General features: G+C 45.5%; 1 pseudogene; it reads right to left on the reverse strand.

Moving 5' to 3' along the window:
• Positions 1 to 14,034: 14,034 nt before the first annotated feature.
• LOC120400529 overlaps positions 14,035 to 16,573 on the reverse strand; it is a 41,099-nt pseudogene continuing 38,560 nt past the window's right edge.

Consider the following 16,573-nt stretch of genomic DNA (forward strand, 5'->3'; position numbering starts at 1 on the left):
TTGCAGGAGTGGTAGTGGGGATGGGGGGGTGCAGATCACAGGGTCCAAACACTCACCGAAGCCCCAGGGGCTGCTCAGGTGAGTGAGGTCCACTGCAGATGATCCTTTCTCCGAGTGGAAGCCCCCGCGGCATCTCCTCCAGGTGGGTGCTGGGGGAGGGGAGGGCTGAGAAGCACTTGTGTGCCTCTCCCGCTTCCCCTCCCCCTCCTCCTTCTGACGTGCAGCAGCCGGCTGCCTCAGCCTCCTGCTGCATCTGTTGCCATAGGCCAGGTGTCTCCAAACTTTATGAGGTGAGGGCCATATTAGATTTTTGAAGGGGCTTCACGGGCCAAAGTGACTGTGAAAGAAATTAAATATATGCAAATATATGCAAAATCATTAAAAAACAACAGTACTCTACTGTGTCAGTGTTGCATTAAATTCTAAATCAGATATAAAAGTTAATCGATGCAGGTACTGTGAAATCACACAAAATATTTGTCAATACATTAAAAATCATTTCACTTTTTTTTATTTTATTTCTAAAAACTCACATTTGTATCATACAAATACTGTTTGGTTCTATTAGTACTGTAGTTAAAATTTAACCATGATGAAATTGTTAATTTCCATTTTCTTTACTCCATTTATTGGCGATGTAATTAAGCATCTGGCTTGTATTTTTACTCTAAGGCAGGGGTCCGTGCCTGCTCGGCTGCAGCAGCAACTCTCCCCTAAGTTGGCTCCCCTTTTGGGAGGACACTGGCTCCCGGGGGCACTCACCCCTCTGCACAGCTCAGCTGAGCTACCCCTCCCTCACCCGCATGAGCTGCTGTGCCTACTCAGCTGCAGCCTGCCTGTTTGCTTCCTTCTGTTCCTGCTCGGCTGCAGCAATGACTCTCCCCTAAGTTGGCTCCCCTTTTGGGGGGACACTGGCTCCCAGAGGTACTCACCCTTCTGCACAGCTCAGCTGTGCTGCCGCCCCGCGTGAGCTGCTGCCGGTGGCCCCTCCCCCTGTGTGCTCTGCGTGCCTACTCAGCAGTTCGCTTCTCCCCTGTTGGTTGGAGGGCCGGACAAATGGAAGCCCGGGCCGAAGTTTGGAGACCCCTGCCATAGGCAGCAGCAGCCGGGAGAGCTGCGCACAGCTTTTGTTCCAGCAGGGATGCTCCGGGGCTTTTCTGTGCCCCTCAGCTTTGCGTGCCTGATGCAAGTGCCTCACTCACCTTGCCCTCCTTACAGCACTGATCAGCAGGGTAAAGGAGAGGAGTGGAATAGGGATCATGAGCAGGGTCAGACCCAGGGCCTTGATCTCCTCGAATATGGAGAAGTCACTCACCGCCCCAGGGACCTCCCCGCCGGCACCTGAAGTGATGCTTGCCTCAGAGCTTGTAGTGGGCTCAGGTGGAAAGGAGGCAGGAGGGGCTCCATCACAGGTCCCCTCAAGGAGGGACTTTGGAGGAGAGGTAGTGCTGCCCCCCCATTGCTGCCATGTCTTCCCCAGCCGGCTCTGGCGGATGGAACCCACTTGGGGGCAAGGCAAGAAGGCTCAGTGTCTATGGCTCCCTTCCTGGTCTTATGGGGGGCTCTGCATCCTCCACATCAGAAAGGAGGTGCTGCGCCCAAGCCTCCTGCTTGCCCCACTTCCCCTGTACAAGGACCCAGCCTTCCATGGTGTTATCTGTAGGCTGGCTAGCTGGGGTTGGATCATGAGGGAAAGGCAATGGCAAGGGGAATTGGGGAGGTAGCAGTGAGGCAGCACGAGGGAGGAAAGACTCTTCCTGCAGCAGGCCCTCTCCCGTGCCCAGCGGTACCCCCGCTGCACCCTCCTCCACAGGTGGGACCATCCTGCTCATCTGGGTGCGCTGTGGGAGGTGCCCCTAGGTCCCAAGCGGGAGCAGTGGTGGGCTGGGGAGTAGGGAGAGCAGCTCTGGAGTAGCTGGAGCAGCAGCAGCGAGAGCCCAGGGCCTACCAGCACCACGACCACCAGCAGCAGCCCCCTTCCTCTCTCCCTCCACTCCAGAGGGCTACAGGAGAGTGATTGAAGATAGAGACAGAAGCTCCAGATTAAGCAGGTCCCTTTTCCCTAGGTAAGATAACAGGGGCAGTTCCAGAACAATCAGGAATTTACTAGCTCCAATTAAAGCCGGCAGCTTAATTAGGACACCTGGAGCCAATTAGGAATCTACTAGAACCAATTAAGGCTGACAGGCTAATCAGGGCACCTGGTTAAAAAAAAAAGACCTCTGTTCAGTTGGTCTGGTGCGTGCAAGGTGCTAGGAGCAAGAGGGCATGCTTCTGGAAGACTGAGGAGTACAAGCGTTATCAGGCATCAGGAGAAAGGTCCCGGGGTAAGGATAAAGAAGGTGCTGGAGGGAGACCATGGGGAAATAGCCCAGGGTGTTGTACCTGTCATGCAGCTGGTTCAGGAGATGTTGCAGACAGCTGCTATCCACAGGGCCCTGGACTGGAACCCAGAGTAGAGGGTGGGCCTGGGTTCCTCCCGAACTCCCCATTTGACACAGGAGGAGTTGACCTAGACTAAGAGTCATATCAGAGGGGAAGGTCTAATTTGGAGAAGGGATCTGGTCTGTCCCCGACCCACTAGGTGGGACAATAAAGACTGCGGGGTTTGTTCTCCTCCCTTTTCCCATGCTGGCCAGTGATGAAGTTAGCTGAGTGAATGGCAGGTTGAGTCACTAGTGAAAGTGGCCAAATTGAAGGCTGCCATGAATCTCTGAGGCAAGCAAATCCACCAGAAAGTGCAGGACCCACCAAAGCAGAGGAGGAACTTTGTCACAGTTCCCAAAGAAATTTTTAAAAATACACATTTGGGGAAGCTATGCAGGGGTGGGTTAAACTTCTTACTGTATGAATCCTCCTACTTATATGCATGAACATATAGTCTTGTCAAGTTCAGTACATTCAGATGGATGTACTGATCTGAGTAGTTCTGACCTTATTCTGCTGACATTTCAATATGGAAGTTGTAATGGCATACATGAGCATATATAATGGAAAGATGAGCACATTACCCCTGTTCTGTAATGTGCTTACATCCATACACACACACAGAGGTTAGCACAAAATTGATAAAACTCTGAGTTCAGAAACAATAAGCAATAGAATTGGGAAAGTAAAACTATGGTTGAGAAAGCATTTGCATTATAAGCCACAGTTTTCAGCCTCCAGTAATTTTAATGGGATAGGTGTGCGACAGCCTTTAAGATGATGTTTTGTGCATTACTGTGAGCTCAAATATTATTATTTTTTAAAATTTACCTCTCAACCCAGTTAAATGTTTTTCAGATATTTATTCTCAGCTTCATAAATCTGCTTCTCATTAAAACTTCATATTTGCCATGAGCTGTCAGTCCTATAAAGAGGATATAGTTTGGATAAAAATGCATGAGAGATGTAAACCTTTGTGTGCCAAGATACAAACCTACTACTAACTGATAAAGATTTGAAGACACCTCCTGTATGGATAGGTGTTTTAGGGTGGCTTGCCCCTTTTAAGAGCAAGGAGGCCTGGGGCTAGCCCAGTCTGTTCAGTTAGCCCCATCTAGTCTTAATTTGCCACATTCCAGCCTGAGATGGCAGAAATAAGGGGGGCCAGTGCGATGCTGGCAAGCCAGATGGCAGCTCTTGCTCAGTCTGCAGACATAACATAAGAACTAACAAATTCATTGCTCAAGATCAGACCAGGTCACCTGTATGTTAGTTTTGCTAAAAACAGGTATCAATCTTATGAGAATTTTTTTAATATTTAGACTCTGAAATGCTTGTAAATTGCAGCAGGCATTAATCCCACTTGCAATGTCTGCATTCCATGCTATAAGAAAATATGTAAATTATGCTTTATAACTTTGAAAATGTTTGCTCTGAGCATGTGAACTCAGGCACAGGAATTGCCCCTCCTCCACTGCCCATCCAAAAGGACTGTCGAAACCAGATAGGCCATCAAGGAACATAACAATACAAAGGATTAGTTAATGGTGCTATTGCATCCATGGAGGAGTAGTATAGAAGGCCTTGTCCCATTGCTTTGAATGGCTGTCGATTAATCGCAGTTAACTCACACGATTAACTGAAAAAATTAATCATGATTAATCACCATTTTAATTGCACTGTTAAAGAATAGAATATCAATTGAAATTTATTACATATTTTTGGATGTTTTTCTATATTTGCAAATATTTTGTTTTAAATTACAACACAAAGTGTACAGTGCTCACTTTATATTATTTTTTATTTCAAATATTTGCACAGTAAAAATGATAGACAAAAATACTATTTTTCAATTCTCCTAATTCAAGTACTGTAGTGCAATCTCTTTATTGTGAAAGTGCAATTTACAAATATAGATTTTTTTTTGTTACATAATTTCACTCAAAAACAAAACAATGTAAAACTTTAGAGTCTACAATTTCATTCAGTCCTACTTCTTGTTCAGCCAATCCCTGAGACAAATATGTTTGCTTACATTTATGGGAGCTGATACTACCTGGAAGTGATAACAGGTGTTTGCCTGGAAATTTTGTAGCTGGCATTGCAAGGTATTGCCAGATATGGTAAACATTTGTATGCCCCTTCATGCTTCTCTCACCATTCCAGAGGACATGCTTCCATGCTGATGATGCTTGTTAAAAAAAAATGTGTTAATTAAATTTGTGACTGAATTCCTTGGGGGAGGATTGTGTGTGTCCTGCTCTGTTTTTTCTGTATTCATGTTATAGCAGTCCCAGATAATGACCCAACACATGTTGTTCATTTTAAGAACACTTTCACCACAGATTTGACAAAACGCAAAGAAGATTCCAATGTGAGATTTCTAAAGATAGCTGAAGAACTTGACCCAAGGTTTAAGAATCTGAAATGCCTGAGGGAGATGAGGTGTGGAGCATGCTTTCAGAAGTCCTAAAAGAGTAACACTCTGATGCGGAAACTACTCAAACCACCGAAAAAGCCTTTTGCTGGTAGCATCTGACTCAAGACAATTAAAATGAACATGCGTCAGTTCACACTGCTTTGGATCATTATCGAGCAGAACTTGTCATCAGCATGAACGCACATCTCCTGGAATGGTGGGTGAAGTATGAAGGGACATATGAATTTTTAGTGCATCTGGCACACAAATATGCAAATGCATTTTTCTCACTTTCAGGTGACATTGTAAACAAGAAGCGGGCAGAATTATCTCCTGCAAATTTAAACAAACTAGTTTGTCTGAGTGATTGGCTGAAAGGACTGAATGGACTTGTAGGCTCTATAGTTTTACATTGTTTTGTTTTTGAGTGCAGTTATTTTTTGTTACATAATTCTACATTTGTATGTTCAACTTTCATGATAAAGAGATTGCACTACAGTACTTGTATTAGGTGAATTGAAAAATACTATTGTTTTTTACAATGCAAATATTTGTAATAAAAATAAATAACAAGTGAACACTGTACCCTTTGTATTCTATGTTTTAATTGAAATCAATATATTTGAAAATGTAGAAAACATCTAAAAATATTTAAATAAATGGTGCCGTATTGTTCTTTAACAGCACAATTAATCATGCTATTAATCATGATTAATTTTTTTAATCACTTGACAGCCCTAAAAATAGTTGGTGTGAGATTTTCATCTTTTTGGCTGTATGAACTCTATCAGGGCTAGAGACACCAAACTGAAGCCAGAAATCCTCAGGGATTACCCTGGGTCTGCCCTGACAGTTACTTTGAACTGACAGATCACGACAACTCCGTAAATAACTTATTCCTTTTCCCTAGTTAATAAAGCTTTAGATAATTTTATTACAGGATTGGCTACAAGTATTGGCTTTGGTGTAAGATCTAGGGTACCAGTTGATGTGAGGTAAGTGACTGGCCTCTTGGGACTGGAAGCAACCTGAATCTGGTATGATTTTTTATGTGTATGACCATTTATTAATAAGTCCAGTTTGTCTGGGTGGCAAGATAGGCTAGAGGGGCTAAGAGGACTGTCTGTAGACTCCATGGTAAGATTGTTACCATTATCCAGGAATTCACATTTCTTACTGGCTTAGTGCAATCTAATTATAGAACATACCACCAGTTTGGTGTGTCTGCCCTGTTTTTGACAACCTGCCCTTAGGTAGGCACTCATGGGCGCGAGCCACTCCAGACAGTGTGACAGTCAGGTGTTAGTCTGGTGAAAATCTGGATCTCATAATAAAAAAAAGGCTTAAGGGAACACAGTCAAGTCTCCTCCCCAGGGCTGAGTCTCATCTCTCTTTACGTAGTCCTCCCTGACCCTTTCATAGCTGGGGCCACTTAATCATAACTAAGCCACCCAATCAGGACCAGTTGGGGGATAACTGCCACATTGCCAGACCCTTGGCCATAATTTTCCTATGGAATTCATTTTAAAACTAGGTCTCACAAACCCATCTCTATTGCTGAGTAAACAGGGGCTTGGGGATAGAATTGTCCCACCAGGCTACCCCTACAAAAACCATATTACAGTAGTGCCCTTAGTGTCCTTGAAGACCTGTGTGTAGCACAGAGGAGATGTGGACTTTCTGCATGGACTGTTCAAATTCCTTCTGCATGGACTGTTCAAATTGATTCTGCTGTGGGTAGGATTTACTTCTAAATAGGTTTTTCCCCCTTGTACAGGCCAAGAAGCTGCATAGTGTTTTGTCACTAACATTCTTGTAGACAAGTAGAAAAAACTCAGGTATTTGAATAAGATAATTACAATTAACAATTTCAATCAGCATTGTCTTAACTCAGAGTTTTTGTATAGAGAGAATTGTTCCTTATCAAAATGTATATAGAATCAAAAAATTACCATTCACATCACAGACTAGTATGTGTTTGATATCTGAGCAGTTTGCTGTCTTAATGTTTTTGATCTCTTATCTTCACAGTTTTGCAAGCATCATATTTCATGTATAGATGTGATGGGGAGAGATCTATAGTAGCAGTTCTATCCATAATTCATACCAGCACACATGCTTGCTTCTCTTATATCTCCACTGTAGATACTTTTAATAGCATTGAAGATACTTCAGTAGGTGAGTGTCTAAATCTTTACAGCACACAAAACGAAAGTTTACCAAGAAGTAGTGAGATAGAATAACAAGTGTAATTTAGATGAGAATTTTAGCATTAATCTTGACTCTTTTTAAGAGTTCCTGTTTTATTTACACTCTCATTTCATGTACAGAAGAACTCCTGTACATTATTTTAACCAGCAATCATTTTCTGAAAAGCATATTTGACCCAATTTACAGTAGGTAAAAAATGAATGATTCACACACTTCTAATACTTGTACACAACTATTTAGATTACAATTTTTTGCAGGATAATACTGAAACCAGCCATTATCCATTTCTAACTGAGTTCTCCTACATTTAGAATTCTCTGGTAGCCCATAAGTATCCAGCAGGCAATAAGTGTAAGTGTCCTCAAGTATCTTTGAGTAGGGAGTTGGACTAGATGACCTCCTGAGATCTCTTCCAACCTTAATATTCTGTGGTTCTATGATTCTATGAATGTTGCATTTTACACTGCACTTCAACAGGAAAAGAGCTTATAAATATAAATAATCAGTTAGTTATAGAGTCCCAGATCCAGACTGGTTTTGGCATGTACCAGGTCTTTTGCTGATTTAATGAACTCCCCTGGCTAAGGCATATTCAAGCACGGCACTTCCAGTTTGAATTTGAAAAAAAGAATTGGCTCTTGATTCCCAGGCGCCAATCATTACTCAACACAGCCAAGATTGTTCCAGTTCTGAGTTTCTTCAGTTCCTTTAATAGCTTCAATCTGTCTAGAGTCTTCCAGTTCCTCTCAGCACCAAACCCAGGAGCTTTATGCTCTGTACACAGAGAGATACACCAGCTGGCAATTCTGACTGGTTGCTAAACAATGATCTTTCAACTCTCTCTCACTTTATGCTATTGCTTTCATCCTCAATGTGTTTATGAATGCAGCTATGCTTGTTTATGCAAACCTAGCCCAGGCTATGATAGGGTTAGACAACTATAAGAGTATTAATTGCAAATAACAATCTTAAACCAAAATTCAATTAAAAAATTATATTATCATTAACCCAAAGCAAAAATAATAAGCAGTGCCATCCACTAGAACTGAGAGATGTACATTAGAATCAGGGATTTAGCTTTGTTATAATGCCAAAGGTATGATAGTCAAGGTCTGAACTGAGGAGGAAAAAAAGAATAGAGTTTATATTTTATTTAAATAAAATACCCTTTCTGTCTTCTGTCAACCCTATTATATGTCTTGATTACCAAAAAGAATTGTTTGTCTGTGGTTGCAATATGTTGTTATGGAGTCAATGGGATTAGTTTTTCAAATGATGTAAATCATGATGGCTCCAGTGACTTCAAGAGAGCTACACATTACATCAGGTGTGGATCTGGCCAGTATGTCTTAGAAGTTTTGACTGTCATATACTAAAACTGGTGCAAGAATAGAAAACATCAGTTGCATTTCCAAATAAAAAAGCAATGTAAGGGATCCATTATACACATTTTCTGCTGTGCACTATACATTGGTAGGTTTAGAGCTTGAACTACTTGCATTTATTTGATACAAAGCCACAAACACTGGTCCCTGTGCACAGCCTATGTAAATGGGCTTTCAGGGGCTTGGACAGACTGCAGATACTTGGGCTGCAGTAGCAGCTGCTGTGCACCCCTTTCTACATGTAGGAGTGTGAGCTTGGCTAGCAGAGCCACTAACCATGCCCCCAGCCATAGAGGCCTCTGTATGCTAGGCCAATGGATCTTTCTCCGAGCATAGCTCTGAGAATGCAGGGCAACAGACCCCCTCCCCCTACAAATGTGTTTTCTGCCTCCCCATCTTCCCTTTCAGGGGATGTGCACTGGCTGCGGCTTGTCACTCAGGGTAGAGACAGGGGCGGCTCTAGACACCAGCGCGCCAAGCAGGCGCTTGGGGCGGCCGTTTCCCGGGGGGGCGGCATTTGGCTCCGGTTGAGCTCCCGCCGGCATGCCTGCGGCAGGTCCACCGGAGCCCGGGACGAGCGGACCTGCCGCAGGCATGACTGCGGTGGGTCCCGTCTTCCCGCGGCTCCGGTTGAGCTCCCGCAGGCATGATTGCGGCAGGTCCGCTCGTCCCGGGCTCCGGTGGACCTGCCGCAGGCATGCCGGCAGGAGCTCAACCGGAGCCGCGGGAAGAGGGGACCCGCCGCGGGACCGGGGAAGGGCGGCGCAGCGCTCCGCGCTGCTTGGGGCAGCCTACTTTCTAGAGCCGCCCCTGGGTAGAGAACTTGGCCTACAAGATGCTACTAAGAATGCACAGGTCTACTGTGGCACTACGCCCCATATTCTTCATAGAGATATTATTGTGATACGATTATGGCATAACTATGGTGTATTTTATACAAATAGACCATGTGAGATACCATTGAAAAGGTTATGATTGATTATCCTATTTGTATGTATGTATCATTTTGGTATCTGAATTTAGGAATATTGTCTATGCATCTATTACAAATGTGTTTATACCTGGGGAATGCTCACTAGGCAGAATGCAATCAGTCTAGATGGCTGGCTGGGAAGGGCCATTAGGGAGAATAATAGTTTTTAGAAGAAGCTAATCTCCCAGTAGGGAGCCTTCCTGGGGAGCTTTCCTGAGGACACTACAAACAGTCTCCAAGTCATGGCTGGTGTAACTCTACAGGGACATGTGACCAAGTCACTTGATACTGGACTCCATCTTGGAATACCAGTGTTTTTCCACTGACCCGGCATGGGAACCAAGCTTGGAGACAAAGAGTTCCTGCCTTATGCAAAAGCTATTTAAGGCAGGAGAGTGATGCTCTGAAAGACCCAAGGAACAAGGACTGAACTGGGGGTGGGGGGTGGGGAGAAGGGTTGGACCCAGGCTAGAGGCTAGAGGGATTTCTAGCCAGTGTAAGGAATACCTGGGTTTTTTAAGCTACAGGTAACTGGCTTAAATCATTTAAAGTGAGAATTTGCTACTCATATCCAATCTCTTTAGTATAGTATAGCTTAGATTGCATTTTTGTTTATTTGCTAGGTAACCTGCTTTAATCTGTAAAAGCAGCAAAGAGTCCTGTGGCACCTTATAGACTAACAGACGTTTGGAGCATGAGCTTTCGTGCCATGACATGCATCCGATGAAGTGGGTATTCACCCACGAAAGCTCATGCTCTAAACGTCTGTTAGTCTATAAGGTGCCACAGGACTCTGCTGCTTTTACAGATCCAGACTAACATGGCTACCCCTCTGATACTGCTTTAATCTGTTTGCTAGCACTTCTAATCACTTACAATCTATCTTTTGTAGTTAATGCATTTGTTTTTTGCTTTATCACAAACCACTTTGTGGAAATCATAACTTGGGGAGAAAGCTGTTGCATATCTTCCTCCACATTGAGGGAGCAGATGAATTTAATGAGCTTAAGCTGTACAGTTCTCTGTGCAGCAGAAGATGGTATAATTTTAGGTTTACCCTCCAGAGGAGAGTTTGTGCCTGAGAAGCTGAGAAGTGGCCTAGTTGTATAGCCTTCCCATGCAGGGGCTGGTCAGAAAGCCTGTCTGCATGTTACTATAGCTGGGTGTGTCCCCACCTGTGTGCTGGTGAACATATGAGACTAGGAGCATGTCTGCAGTTTGTCACAACATTACAGGGTGAGTGGAGCCCAAACTGGTGGGCCAGGGGGCTCAGTGGTACCCTAGTTGGTGGAATCCCAGGGAGAATCCATCACATCTACATTCCCAACTTTTGTCGTCTGCACGGGCAGCTATTTAAGGCAAGTGAGCAGGGCAAAGCTGACAGAGTGTTGGCATGAATGGTATGAATTTACTACAGGGACAAAAGAATACTCAAGCTTTGCCTAATTTAGGAACAGATCTTCTTAACGAATGGCAAGTAGAGTACTATTGTAAAATATAGTTACTGAAAAGACACTACTCTGCTTAGTAAGTTGGAAACAGAACAGGATTGTGAGTTAAAGCAGCAGTTCAAGATCATAAGTTATCTGGCTCCAAACTGGGTAGGTAATGGCCACTCTGCTGCCAGGAGCAGCCTCCACAGCTTAAATGCAATTCTCTCATTCTTCCCACACTCACGTATAAAATACATATTTATAATCTGAAAATGCCTTTCTAAATGGCACTCTTGGGTTTCACAACTATTGTGTGTCAAATGATTTCCAGATCAAATATACTCAGTATATGGGTTTTTTTTAAAGTAACTCCCAGCCCTGCAAACTTAACCTGTGATTGAAAGTCCAGCTGGGTGCTGCCCTCCTATGTTATCACTAGTAAAAAGTTTCTGCAGGTTAAATTTTGTCCTCAATGACATCTGTACAAGCTTGTTGCTTCCAACTGGTATAAATAGGTGTAACTAGCTCTATAACTGGAACATTCTGGTGATGAAGCACAAAAAGCCATAAAATTCAGCTCCCTTTCTCTTAGCCCTGCAGTATCCAGGGGCGGCTCTAGGCACCAGCGGGCCAAGCGCCCGCTTGGGGCGGCGTCCTGGGGAGGGCGTCATTTGGCTCCGGTGGAGCTCCCGCCGGCATGCCTGCGGCAGGTCCACCGGAGCCCGGGACGAGCGGACCTGCCGGAGTCATGCCTGCGGCGGGTCCCGTCTTCCCGCGGCTCCGGTTGAGCTCCCGCAGGCATGACTGCGGCAGGTCCGCTCGTCCCGGGCTCCGGTGGACCTGCCGCAGGCATGCCGGCGGGAGCTCCACCGGAGCCAAATGCCGCTCTCCCCAGGATGCCGGAGCCGCGGGAAGAGGGGACCCGCCGCGGGACTGGGGAAGGGCGGCGCAGCGCTCCGCGCTGCTTGGGGCAGCCTACTTTGTAGAGCCGCCCCTGGCAGTATCAATACAACAAATAGAATTCAAAACTTTTTTGTCAGCAAAGTCAGAGGATAGGACTTTAAATATCCCTGGGAAGCAGATGTGAGGAGGAAGGTGCTGTTTTTAGTTATAGTTCTGAGTAGAATTGCACATTAACTTGAAGAGCACCTTGGAAATGCACTAAATTATGGCAAAATTGCAACTCTGCCCACTGGACCCATAAAGAAGAAGAATTTAATCAAATAACCACTGTGACATTACAGCCTATATGATTTTATAAAAATATGCTAATGAGTGAATATAATGTAACTGGAATATGCTTCATGCAAAAGGTCTCTTGTAAAGTATCATTACAAAGCTTATAATCTACTGAGTGTGGTCATCCTATTTGTATAAAGGTATCACTCTTGTATCTGAAACTAGAAATATGAAATATAACTCTGAGGGTCTATTGTAATTATGCAAAGTGTGGGCCATTAATGGTGGTTTGGAATCTTAATGGCTCCCATCAACAGGACAATTGACTGGATGGCTCTGTTTGCAGGCAAGCCTTCCTCTGAGTCAGACTGGGAGGAATGAAGGCTTGGGATCTTACAGTGACATGTGATCATGTCACGTGAACTGGAATCCATCTTTAACCTGGTGCTTTTCCAGTGTGCCGGGGTGGAAACCCAGAGGGACAAAGGATTTTGGCGTTATGCAAAAGACATATACAGGTGTGGAACAGAACAAAGAGAGAGAGGAACCATCATGAAGAATCCCCTAGCTACCATCTGAGCTGGAACAAGAACTGTACCAGGGGAAAGAATTGTGCTCAGGCCTGGAAGGTGTCCAGTCTGAGGAAAAAACTTACTGACGCATCTCTAAGGGTGAGATTATCTGTATTCAGTTGGATTAGACATAGATTTGTGTGTTTTATTTTATTTTGCTTGGTGACTTACTTTGTTCTGTCTGTTACTACTTGGAACCACTTAATTCCTACTTTCTGTATTTAATAAAATCACTTTTTACTTATTAACTCAGAGTATGTATTAATACCTGGGGGAGCAAACAGCTGTGCATCTCTATCAGTGTTATAGAGGGCGAACAATTTATGAGTTTACCCTGCATAAGCTTTATACAGGGTAAAACAAATGTATTTGGGTTTAGACTCCATTGGGAGTTGGACATCTGGGTGTTAAAGACAAGCACACTTCTGTTAGCTGCTTTCAGGTAAACCTGCAGTTTTGGGGCAAGTAATTCAGACCCTGGGTCTTTGTTGGAGCAGATGGGAGTGTCTGGCTCAGCAAGACAGGGTGCTGGAGTCCTGAGCTGGCAGGGAAAACAGGAGCAGAGGTAGTCTTGGCACATGAGTTGGCAGATCCCAGGGGAGTTTCTGTGATCCAACCCGTCACAACCACTTTTTGTTTCTATGATTACTACTGTAAATAATGGAATCATAATTCTGAATCTCAGAACAATTGTCTTGAATAAGAATTACAGTATATACTTATTATTTGTACATACAATAACATAAATGAACACCTAAATCCCTAGGTTTGATGGTATAAGTGTAATTTATCATATGGTGATAAGTTTACTGATACTACAGTTTAACTTTAAATCATAGAAGATCAGAGTTGGAAGGTCATCTAGTCCAACTCCTTGCTCAAAGCGGGACTAATCCCCAGACAAAGGGCCCGGGGCTCCGGCTGCCATGGGGAACCCTGAGCTTTGCGGGGCTGGGGCAGGTATTTAAAGGGCCAAGAGCTCCTGCCGCTGCGGCAGCCCAGAGCCCTTTAAATCCGGCCCCAGCCTGGCCGCCGGAGCCGCGGGCAGGGGGTTTAAAGGGCTCTGGGCTGATCGCAGCTGCGCCAGCCAAGAGCCCTTTAAATCCAGCCCCAGCCGGCCGCCAGAGCCGCGGGCAGGGGGGTTAAAGGGCTCTGGGCTGCCAGCTGCGGCGGGGAGCCCAGAGCCCTTTAAATCTCCGCATCAAAAGCTGGTGCAGTCCGGCACGGTGTACTGGCTCTTGCCTGTACGCTGTACCGGCTTACTTTCAACTCTGGAGCTATCCCTCCCCCCTCAAAAAAAGTCATTAAATCCAGCCCCCTGCCTTCCTCAGCAGGACCAAATACTGATTTTTGCCCCAGAGCCATAAGTGACCTTTTCAAGCATTGAACTCACAACCCTCGGTTTAGGAGGCCAATGCTCAAACTACTGAGCTATCTATCTCTCCTTTACAAGCTTATCATGTACAGCTGGATATTGGTAATTTAAAATTGCCAAATGAAGCAGTGCTTGAGAGGTTTTATTTTGGCCAGTGGATGAGGTGGTGTTTTTACAGTTGGATGTATAAGCAGAGAAACAGTTCACTCTTCAAAGCTCTGCTTGACTCCTATAGCAACCAAGCTTGCTCAGCAGTAGAAAGAAATCCCTTCAAAAAGCCTTTGTGAAAATTGGGTACAGGAATGGGTTAATGTAGGAGTTGACTGGATAAAACAAAACAAGCAAAATCCTGGGAGTTTGTCACTGTGATGAGAGGTACTTTAAAGGCAAAAAATTAGATAGGTACCATGCAAGTAAAATCTGTGAAGATCAATATTGCCATTCTCTTTGCAATCTTGGTATCTTTGTTTGTAGCCACCAGTTCTGGATTTTGAACTGCTTTATGAATTTTAATATAGCAAGCACAAATGATGATAAAGACAACATTTAACACTAAGACAATCAATAAGTAGGCTTGGGAAAGAGACATTTCATTATCCATGGGTAAACAAATACTGATCTTCATGTAACTGCTGACTCCTAAACAGGGCCGGCTTTAGGCCTATTCCACCAATTCCCCCGAATTGGGCCCCGCGCCTAAGTGAGAATCCCTTCCTTGGCTAGAGGAGCCTTTTTAATTTTTACTCACCTGGCGGCGCTCTGGGTCTTTGGTGGCACTTCGGTGGTGGGTCCTTCACTTGCTCTGGGTCTTCGGTGGCAAGTCCTTCAGTGCTGCCGAGGACCTGGAGCGAGTGAAGGACCCGTCGCCTAAGTGCCGCCGAAGACTCAGAGCACTGTCCAGTGAGTACAAACCCCACATGTTTTTTTACATGTGTTTTTTTTTTTTTTAGTCATCCCTGCTGGAGGCCCGTCAAAACTGTTCGAATTGGGCCCCGCACTTCCTAAAGCCAGCCGTGGCTGCAGGAAATACGTCACATCTCTCTATGTGAGACAGATACATGTATATCTATCATTCTCTATAGAGACAGAAAGATAGTCATGTACCTTTATTTGCTATTTTTCTCACTGTCTCTGATACTATGGGATAGTATTAAAATGGAAAAAAGTCAATGATGGTTATGAAGGAGATTAGAGAGATACAATGTCAGATAGTAAACAGTCAGTATGAAAGTTTTAGAGTTCACTTAAATAGCTGAAAGCTAAGAAATAAAAATGATGACACAAGATGACAAAGTGCCGGGTTTAATTTTTAAAGCAAATTTTACTTAACATTCTCTACTGATGCCCAGGCAAATTTCTGTCTATGAAGAATCCTTCCCTTCTATGGTGACACTGAATATACGATGTCAAGTAACACACAGACTGAAACAATGTTAATGTCAGCTTTTGCCTTTTGGCCCCGCTCCCCAGGCAGGAACCCTGCAGCCCTGCTCTGGCTGCCGGAGCCACGCAACCCCAGTCCCACTCCCCCAGCCGAGCGCAGCAAGTCCCGCTGCCCCGCTACCCCGGCCAGAGCCCCGCAGCTCTATTCTCCCGGCCAGAGCCCGGCAACCCCGTAGCCCCGCTCTCCCAGCCGGAGCCCTGCAACCCCGCAGTCCCGCTCCCCCAGCCGGAGCCCAGCAAGTCCTGCAGCCCCGCTCCCCCGGCTGGAGACCCACGGCCCCGCCACCCCGGCCAGAGCCCTGCAACCCGGCAGTCCCGCTCCCCCAGCTGAGCGCGGCAAGTCCCACGGCCCCGCTACCCTGGCCAGAGCCGCGCAACCCCGCAGCACCGCTCTCCCGGCTGGACCCCCGCAACCCCGATCTCCCGGCCGGAGCCCGGAGGCCCCGCTACCCTGGCTAGAGCCCCGCAACCCCGGAGTCCCGCTCTTAGCACAGGCCTTTAGGGTTATTTTATTGTAGAATTTATTTTTCAAGAACCAATACTGGAGAGTATTTTCTGTGGACCAGTGGTTTGATTTTTAACTCTTTGACCATATCTGAATTGCAGATAAGATGCATCTGCTCTGCTGATGCAGATATTGGGTATGGTAAGTGCTAACATTCCATGGATGGTGGCACCACAGCAGGTGCCATGGAAAGGGCAGTGTGATGGGATGTGCATATCTTGCACTGGGCAAGAGGGAGTTAACCCCATGTCATGGGCAGCAGAAGTCCCGCCCCTGAGACCATAGTGGACATGCTCCAACTGCTACCTTAGTATAAAATGGAGCAGCCCAGCTTATTCTAGACTGACCACCAAGGTGAGGGGATGCTTGGTAGAGGCTCTAGGCCAGGGGTTGCTACAGCCGTGGACTGCAGGAGCCCGAGAACCTGGAGACCAGACTGGTGACCTGCTACCTTCAGCAAAGGACCAGGAGCTGGACTTCTAGAAAGATACCGCAACAAGGGAACCTGGGGGTCCCAATGGTGTACTGGCTGCTACCTCAGGAATTGTGTTAGGAAGTGGCCCAGGGAGGCTGAGGGAGTGGTATCTACCACCTGAGCATGTTGCAGTTGGATAGCCCGCTGACTGGGTGACAACCACATGTGTCATCGAC

Source organism: Mauremys reevesii, linkage group 3, assembly GCF_016161935.1.
Source record: "Mauremys reevesii isolate NIE-2019 linkage group 3, ASM1616193v1, whole genome shotgun sequence".
Classification (NCBI taxonomy): domain Eukaryota; kingdom Metazoa; phylum Chordata; order Testudines; family Geoemydidae; genus Mauremys; species Mauremys reevesii.